We start from the raw sequence: 10,104 nt of genomic DNA on the forward strand, positions 1-10,104 counted from the left end.
AAGTACATTTAAATCCTAATCATTTCTGACTCCATGATTTACTGAAGACTAAATATGGTATGCTAATATTCCTACAGTTTTGTTTTTTCCAGCTTTTCTTTATCTTCTAAGAGCTTTCTCTCTATATATTTCTATGCTACATTTTATAGTACATTATACATTATATAGTACATTATACAGTCACTGTAGATCACACCTTTATAAAACAATTCTCCTTATCCAAAAATTTTTGAGTTTTTTTCTAACCAATATTAATATTACCACTCTTATGTTATTTTGCCTCTTTTGCTTTTTTTATTTAAAAATATATTTCTGCTTTATTTTTGTCCAATTTTTCATTATCCTTGTATTTGTAAATCTTTTGTGTCACTATGTTTTAGGTGAACTGACTACAAGTTTGTATTTTGTTTTAGATGAAAGTCTTTGCCATCTTATAGGGGATTTTAATCTATTTGCATTTATTGACATAGATGTTGTTAGGACTTATGTCTCTCATCCTGTTTTATGATTTCTGTTTTGTTTGTTTCTATGTTGCCTTGTTCCTTTGTTTTTAAGTATATCTACGGCTATTGTTCTGCCATAATTACGTTTCTCTAATTATCCATGCCAAACATGAAATTTTGAATCTCTCCCTCACCTTTCTACTAATCCCACTTAAAGTAGAAAATTTATCAAGCTAGGTGGGCCTCAGCCATTTCTGTTTTTAAACAATTGTACTTATTTAATCGATCTGTTTCAAAGTATTACCAGCAAAAAGAGGTCAATTGTTCCTCATTATTCTAATTGAATTTTATAACTAGCCCTGGTGCCAGGGACATTTTAAAACGCCATTTAAAAATAAACTGCTTGAGGAAAAATCAGAAATGAGCAGATTTAATTCTATTTAATTACCATAAGAGATCTTGGTCATAGTTTCCAGATTCTACTTCTGTCTGCTATAGACCGAAATAGTAACTCAGAGCCCTTCACCATATACAGTTTCAGATTAGCCTCAGGGAAAGCAGACAACCAAGAACTCTGTCTCTCCTAAGACCATAAGTCACCAGTCCTATCTCATCCATCTGGAAATTCCTACTGGACAGATCCAATCAATGCCCTCCTAGCTGATCGCATGTCCACAACTGTTCTAGCTACTGTCCTATATCCATAGTGATCCTTCCATCCACTTATTTTTTCAAAGCTGGGCTCAAATCTCACTAATTTTCCTGACAACTTGCTTCTCAGGATGGCCAAAAAAGTGGAAGTTGTTCTGCTTCTTGGATCTCATTTGTCATCTTACAATAACTATTTTTGCATGTCAAGTGTCTTAATTTGATTATGGAATCCTTCAGGGCAGAATCCTGTCTTACACTTTGAAAGGGGGATTCCTTCATTTTGTGGTTGGGAAGAATTTCAAAAGTCATCCACAGATAGAAGATCAGGAAGACCAGGGTAGCACTGCCATTTCTGATTCTAAATAAGTGACTTTAAGAAAATCACTCTTTTTGGCCCTGCAAAATGAGGATGAGCTCCAAAGCCACTGCATAGTCTTATCTATGACTCGACAAAACTAATAGTCATTTTGTAAAGAAGGAGCTGACTCATAGCCCAGAGAGAACAAAATGTCTTGCTTAAGTTCATAGAGTTAATTAATGGCCAAAGTATAATTAGAAGTTCGATCTCCTGATTCCCGGCCTGCCAGGAGCTTTCTTAGAATGCCCTTCGACCCTCCCAAAGCAGCAGTACAGACCTTGTAAGGACAGATGTTCAACGAAAATACACGAATTGACTTGTAAAGAAACTAAACTCTCCAGAAAGATGCAGTTGACCCCAAACTTTGAATATCCTTAAACATATTATTTACTAAAAAATTGTATAGTTACTTCTCCATTTCAGCTCCTAGGCACCATTCCTTGTATTCCATGCCAAAGGTTAGCTGTTTTTTTTTCTCTGTTAAAAAAAAGTCTTATTCTTGACCTTGGGACCATCTGTCAAGCTCTGTTGTCTCTTATGTTTTTGATTTTCCATGTGCTCTGATTTTCCCCACCAGAAAGACAAGTTACAGCAGAAGCACACTAATTTCTTTGGACCTCTGTTTCCTTATCTTTAACCAAAAGGTGTCTGTCAAAATAAATGTTCTCTGAAGGTCTCTCTGACTCTAAGATTAATAGACTTTTTTTTTTTTTTTGAATGAAGAGGCAGGAGCAGAGAAAGGAAGGTGAAAGAAAGGGGGGTGTTTTAACCCTAGTTTCCCCAGAAAGCAGTCTGAGACAAGGTTTAATTGTAGGTATTGTGCAGAGTGATTTCAGAGAACAGGTAGGTGTAGGGGACTGAACATGAACAGAGTGAAAAAGTGAAGGAGAAGGAGAACATCCAAGATTGTGTTATTGAGCTGATCACAACTACTGACAACTGGGGCTCAGTCTTGCTGGGGATCCTTGGGGAAGCTGTGTAGAATGTATCTTACTGTCCATCAAAGGGACAGAAGAGGGAGAATCTATCCACTTGCTCTGTCCCTCATTAGTCAAAGGGTGCCTGACTTGGGCTGTTAATCTGCTCACCTATCATAGTGTGCACTCAGCAAAAGGGCCGAGTGGTCCTCACAGCCATCCCACACACAGGGGCGGAATGAGAAAGATGTGGAGTTGGCTGAGGCAGGTGCTACCTGGTTATTTCTTCATGTGGCTGATTCCTGCAGCAACGGCTTGAGGGAAAGATGGACTGAGAGGGAGGGGAAAAGGATTTGGGATTGAGGTCCTCAGATCTAACTCAGTGCCTGGGTGAGCCAGATGAAAGAAGCAGTAAATAAGAGTCTGGCTGAACTGAGAGATATTGGTATTTTCCAGAAGACTTAAAAATAGGGGGAAAATATCATTCAAAGAAAGATAATATAAAATATGTTACTTCTCTGCTCAAAATTCTCTAGGACTTCTAAGTCTAGCTAGAGCAAAAGCTCAAGTCTTAATGACCACTAACTTTTCCTCTGACTTCATCTCTTCACGTTTCCCTCCCTCACTCGGCTCCAGCTACATGGGCTTCCATGATGCTCCTCCAACACACCAAACAGGCTCCCGCCTCAGGGTCTTTGAACTCATTTCTGCCTTAAAGGCTCTTCCTGCACTTGATTTGGTCTCTGCTGCAATGTCATCTGAGAGGCCTTCTGTGACCACCCCACATATGAAAGTGCACTTGCATCGCCCTTTACCCCTGACTCTACTTTTTTTATATATAATGCTTAATACTATATCTCAGTTCATATTAAATATTGAGTTTTTTATTAATTTATTTTCAGCATCCTCCAGTGGAATGCAAGCATCACCAAGACAACTTTCTTCTCTATCCCCCCACACCCACTGGCATATCTCCAACATCCAGGACAGTTTCTGAAAATAGCAGGGACTTGATAAATAAAAAAAAAAAAGAATGAATGACGGATTGAATGAATAAAGATATTCATGCCTCGCTGATGCTGAATTTGTTTAAAAAAAAAACAAAACAGGAGGGTCTAATAATTGTCAAAAGGCCCTTAAATAGAAGCACAAAGACTGTTGGATCATGTTCTTTCTGGACGGTAAGATGTTAGTGTAAAAGGCTATGATGTAGCAAGACTTGAACTCTTTGGACCTGGAAAGACTGGTGTGCAGACCGTGTCACATGCAGTTGTGTGCTATTGTTAGAGTCTCTGGGGGCTAAAGGGAGCCATTATGAGATGGGCTGCATCAACTGTCGTCATCTGCTCTTAGTGTGTCCTCCCCCGCACCCCAACATCATCCCATGGCTTCAGATGATGTTTTGTCCTCTTGACTAATTGAATCAGGTACTTAACCTAAACTCACAGAATGTCTAGGTAAGTGTAGGTATGTAGATAGGTATCTCTATGTGTTTGTATAAATTCTCTTTTAAATTCTTTTAAATTCTCAATACGTAAATCAACAAAAACTGCAAGGATGTGCTACAGAATCCAGGGTGGCAGCCCACTAAATGTGACTATGGCAGCAGAACGTGCACATATCTGAGCCTGAACAGAACAGCTAGTGGAAGGAGAAGGCTAAATGAAGGTGTTTCAGTGACAAAGACCTCAAGAATCAGAAAAGGTGGGAAATATTCAGGATTCTGACAACTTTCTATAGATGATAGATGGTTGAGATAGTGAATCTAACAAGAGGCATTGAATCCAGACTCTGAGAGGAAGAGCTGAAAGTAGGAAAGGGGTTTATATTAAGTAGAGGCAATGGCCTGATTCTTAAATGATGGTGGGCTTGCCAGTGAAACTCAAAGAATATCAGTGACATATGAAAGTGCACGTAGAGCATAACTCTAAACTCGGTAGTGCTATTCATTTTTAAGATGTGTTTAATCTTTTGAAATCATACAAATCTAGTATTTATGGATTTCAGCAGCATGAATTTGGCGTCTGGAGATTCTAGAAAAACGAAACTAGCAAAGCAGCTTATAACTGAGCTTGGTTTACCTGGATGAAAGTACAGGGGTCCATAGACATCCTAAAATTGTATAAAAATTTTGTATGTAGCCATGTACATTTTTCTGGAAAAAGGGGATAGTGCATGGTTGGCAAAACATTTTCTGTGAAGGTCCATATAGTAAATATTTTGGACTTTGTGGGTCAGATGGTCTCTGTTGCAAACTATTCAATCCTGCTCATGTAGAGTGAAACTAGCCATAGTTAATACATAAAAGAATGGGCGTGGCCATCTTCCAATATAACTTTACCTACAGTCACAGAAGGTGGGCTGAATTTGGCTCACAAGCCATAGCTTGCCGACCCGTGGAACGGAGAAGTGCTATCTGCAATAATGAAATGTTCTATGTCTGTGCTGTCTAGTGTGGTAGCCACTAGCCACATATGCTATTTTGTACTTGAAATGTAGTGAGTATTACTGGGGCGCTGAGATGTTAATTAAAAGTAAAATTTAATAGTCACATGTGGTTACCAGCTACCATACTGGACAGTACAGGTCTAGAATGTTCATCACAGAATTAGACATGTGGCAACAAAGCCACAAGCTCCCAGAGAAGAGATGCTTGCCCTGCAAGGAGAGGTGCGGCGTCCACGCTGAGCTCCCCAGGGACTTGTCATGGTATATGCAGTCACTCAAATCTTGCCTCAGATTGGGTCTTGATGGATTCGTGTCAAGGACTGAGGAGGTGATCTGATTCTATGACACCCATGATCTGCCTGGTACTTGGAAACTACAGGAGACACACTTTCTCCTCTCTTTCCCTCAATTTATCTGCCTGAAATAGTTGCAAAAGTGACATTAATGGTCACCTACTTTCCTAATGATTCGTTGGTTGCATGCTGTGCAGTGTGACTAATCAGTTTAAAGTATAGAAGACTCAATCAGAGTGATTGGTTAATGACTAATGTAGAAGGGCTTTAAGATGTATAGGATATTTCTTTCCCTCCATCTTTAGGAAGTCTTGAAATATGCCAAATCTTGGCTCTAAATTTAAGCTTGGGGGTATGTGCATTTCCCAATAAGGCTAATTATTATAGTATCAGAAAGATCTTTCTGTAACACCATTTCATCTACCTGCCTCTAGAAAGTGTCCAAGTTGAGATGGAGATCTCTGGTCTCTGTGCTTGACTGTTGGTGTTTCCTGCCACATAGTCCAACTCTTTTGGTAAGCATGTTAATCATCCTCTAGAGCTGGTGGAAATGGATATGTCAATTTGCATTTGGTACCTTGATTCTAAGAAGTTCCCTTTTGTCAACTTTCGTCATGACTACAGCAAGAGTCATACAGACTTTTCCAGACAGTCAGCATCCCGCTTCAACAGAATTACTCCCAGTGGAATCTCTAGCCTAGGTGAAATATAGAGCTTCCTCAAAACTCTAAGAGCTGAGATGATTCAATGGACAAACCATTGTCCTCTCATAAACTGCCCTGCGCAATACAAGGAGTGGCCTGTCCAGTGACAAATTGTATACCTCAGCCTCTTCTAAGGATCCTGACTTATCCAGGGAGGTCATGATTCAAAGCCCCAGCCAGGAAACTGAATCCAAAGTTTCGGTACATTTTTTTTTTTTGACACAAATTGACTTCTAGTCTGGTGTCTGTTTCTGTCTCTGTCTATCTTTGTCTCTGTCTCCCTCTCTCTTGGTTCCTGAGACTTTCCATCCTCTATCGCTAGAATTCCCCTGACAAATATTAATAGGAATGTTGAGAGTTAATTAGGTTTGTCCCTAGGGAAGTATATACATCATGGAACACAGTGGGCCATGCTTCTGGGGAAAGCAGAGAAAGAAATGATAATCAATATGAGTCCTCGGGGGGAGCCCGTGGATATGTAGCTTACATGTAGTGCCTAAATGGAACTGATTTAGTGGCTAAGGAGAGATTCCATATGCCTTCTGCTCCTCAGAGGATTCTGACACATGAAGGCAGGCAATATTTTGTCTGTTCAATCCACACTGCAGTCTGCACTAGATGTTTTGTTGTTGATTATAGAAAAGTCATTTGTCTAGTTTCTCTGTCTCTATTAGAATGTTCCATCAGAGGAATGTTTCATTAGGATGGTAAATTGCCCCATAAAATAGTCAGTAGTGGAAGAGGCCTATTAGGCCTGGATCGAATCCCTAACCAGGAGTTTCTTTATTCCAACATGTTTTTTCATTACCAATAAGACATTTGATGACAGTGAGCATCCCCAAATAGAGCAACCACCACACTAACTCCTTTTAGCAAAATACCTTAGTAGCCTGCAGCCTGATTTCTTTGTGATCTACTGTTTTCTTCTATATCTAAGGGCAGATCTGAGTACCCTGTTTCTTTTACTTTTTTATTATAGACTTATATGAACCTGTGTAAAAGTAGGCAGAACGGCATTATGAACTTCCATGTACCAACAATTATCAGCTCCTCGCAGTCCTGTCTCATCTAAATCCCCATCTTCTATCCCCCTCTCCCCCACTGCTTTGAGGTAAATTCCAGAAATTATATAATTATAACTATTTTTTAAGGATCCCTCTTCTTCTCCTTGTTTGGTATGTTATGTTGTCTACGCTGGCCTCTAATGTTTTATTTTGAAGTGAATCCTAAATATCATACTTTTTAGGGATACTTTTCTTCCTCCAGTCTGATACATTTTATTATAAAGTCACTTGTTCATTAGTTTTAATAAGTTTGAACATATTATAAAAACAGGTGTGACCTAGTCAACATAGAAAGCATGAGTTAGAAATCTAGCGAGGCAACAAAGCAAACTCCATTCTCTAGAAAGGGCTAAATAGAGTTGGAAGACACAGTATTTTATTTGAGCAAAAGCAACAAAACACAGCGAATATTCCACCAGCAGCAACAATAGCAACAAAATAAAGAGAAAAACTCACAATATACTCTATCTGATCAGACGCTTTCCTATAAAACCAAATGGTTTTATTGCCCAAGATTTTCTCCTCTGTCACTCTGGGAAAGGATTTTCCCAAGAGAAGTAACTATAACCCACATATCAAATAAAACATGCTCTCTCTTCATCTCTCTGTCTCTGTCTGTCTGTCTGATTTTAGAAGAGAGCTTCCTCCCACCTCTCTGCCTCCCCCATGGAATCTCCTGGCTGAAGCTGCTCTCCATAGCAACACAGAGGTCTCATACCCAGCGGCCACTGTACTGCAGGCTTCAGCATGGGAAGTGATGCTGGTGAAGAGAAAGCTTCTTATCTAAAGGCAACTTACTTATTCTTAAAAAATTGTCTTAATGAAAAGAATTGTGTGTACCCAGTACATTTCAGGGTAGGTAACTAGCTGGAGGTGTTTCTGGCATTTTTTTTTTTTTTTAATTGCCTACAGTACCTGATCTTCCTAGGTGGTCTCCCATCCAAGTACTAACCAGGCCCGACCCTGCTTAACTTCCGAGATCAGACGAGATCCGGTGTGTTCAGGGTGGCATGGCCATAGACTGTTTATGGCATTTTTAATGTTCCTTTTCCTCCTCACATTGTAGTGGTAGTTTCTTTTCCAAAGCAAAGCTGCCAGATGCAAAAGATGAAAAGACAGGAAACTGGTTCCATAGAGAACCAACATGGCATCTTCCCCAGCATCAAGTTACTCGATATGGGGAATCTGAGGCTTGTTAATCTTCTCTATGTGGAGAGGATGTAACCACACACAGCCTGGAAGCATGTTTAATTAGCAATTAAACATCCGCTCTCAGGACGGTTCTGGGATGGATGCTGCCTGTGAGTGCAGTTTTGGGTGAAGGCTGAACAGAGGGCCCTGGACCTTCACTATGTGTATTCATGAGCCGTGATAAGAATTATCTGAACTTTTTCTTTGCCTTAAAAAAAAACAACAAAGATGAGGCTAACCAAACAAAGGAAAGGGTAAGTAAAATCCCTCCCAAAAGATGCTCCTATGTAATTAGCAAAGCTGCTCAGAGCTGAACTTGCAGGGTGAAGGGGCAATTGGAAGTGGGGCAATTGGAAGTTGGGCTGCTTCCACTTCCAGGATGGTCCTCTTATTTTCACCGTAGTTTTTCTGTAAGGCCTTGAGATCCTGTCTGCAGAGGCAAGACCCCGCGAAGCTCTGTCAGTCACAGCCAGGCTGTCACGGGCTCTAGGCATCAATGAACTCCTGCTTAGAGAACAATATTTATCTTTCTCAGCAAAGAGCCCCAACCTCATTTCCCAAATTCCCTCTATGATTTTTGTGACACAGATCTGGCAAATGTTCCAAGGCATTAGGCAATAGTTACTGATTTTATTTTTATTTTTGAAGCAGACACTTTCCTTTTCCCTTGTACCCATCACACATACAATGTGGCTGAACTGAACACAGCAGTAGGGGTTTTCACAAAATACTAGTGTTGTCACATATACGCTAAGATTCATTCACTTAATAATTTCTCAAATACTTACTTACCACCTACTATATTCCAGTCATCATACTAGATTATGAAAATGGTTAAAACAGTCCTGACACTCTTAGGCAACTCATGGGTAGTGGGTTGTGGGGGAGGGGTCATACATACCGATAAACAAACACCAGCACAATGTGATAACAGTTAAAGCAGAGGTACGGGTTTAACAGTGAGATAAAAACTGAGGAGTGAATAATTACCTCTAATCACCTTCCTCCTACTCCCTAGTATTTGGGGAACCCGTGACACAGAGGGTTCAGAAGGTGTCGTTCAGAGTTCAGTCCTGCATTACACCTACCCTGTTACAAACTTGGACACTAAAAGTAAAAATAACCACGCTGGTTTCCTCCACTTACTCCTCTCTGAGGGTGGACTGACTCTGTCTGCTGCTGTTACGATAGTCTGACAGCAGGAGATTAGACGGTAGGATGAGGTTAGGAAAAATCCACTTCTGTTATCCGCCTGGAAATGTCTGATAACATTTATATCACCCTGCTTGCGTGGAAACAACCAAAGAGTCCCTCTTTTTCTCACAGTGTGACGGAGAGGGAAGACACCTGCTGACCTAGGCTGGGGACTCCAGACAGTCAGCAGGTGGGGGAGACTGCAGATGGCTGTGTTAACGGTAGAAAAAGGAAGTACTGATCAAATTACAGGGACTTTCATTGATCTCTACCAGATTTTTAATTACAGGTGACAGGCGTAGAGTTTTTCCAACATCCCATTATTTCCTGTGGTTAGGTCATGGCCTGATTTTACACTCGGGCACAGATGATTAAGCCGCTATTAGGTGTAAACCCCTGCCCGGAACTGTTCCTTCTGACCTCATGATCTTGGGATCTAAGATGCAAGATGATAACGAGTTCCCTGTCTGGGAAAGCTCACATCTAACTTCAGTTCTGAATGTAGTTCCACATCGCCCTTGGATGACTAGCACTCCTCGATGCCAATTCGAAACATTGGCATGAGATCAGTGGCAGAGCAATGAGACTAAACAGAAAACTCCCAAAAGATAAAAAAATTAGTCTACGATAAAGGTGGTATCGGGTAAAAAAAGAAAGAGTTTTCAACAAATGGTATTGGGACAACCAATTAAGCACTTGGAAAAAATTAAATTATATATATAGTCCACTCTACATACTTGTTAGGCCCATCTCCTCCTTCTTGCCTTCCCATCTTCCTTCACTGAGCCTTGCTGCTCTTCTTTTCAAAATTTTCTCGGCTCTTCTCTTGCCTTTGCTTGTC

At 40.3% G+C, this 10,104-nt stretch overlaps 1 non-coding gene across 1 annotated transcript; it reads right to left on the reverse strand.

Moving 5' to 3' along the window:
* Positions 1–7,781: 7,781 nt before the first annotated feature.
* LOC111736986 lies at positions 7,782–7,900 on the reverse strand. Its single transcript, XR_002779317.1, has one exon. It is a non-coding gene; the product is annotated as a 5S ribosomal RNA (ribosomal RNA).
* Positions 7,901–10,104: the final 2,204 nt, after the last annotated feature.

Source organism: Pteropus vampyrus, unplaced genomic scaffold (assembly GCF_000151845.1).
Source record: "Pteropus vampyrus isolate Shadow unplaced genomic scaffold, Pvam_2.0 Scaffold1, whole genome shotgun sequence".
In the NCBI taxonomy this organism is placed as follows: domain Eukaryota; kingdom Metazoa; phylum Chordata; class Mammalia; order Chiroptera; family Pteropodidae; genus Pteropus; species Pteropus vampyrus.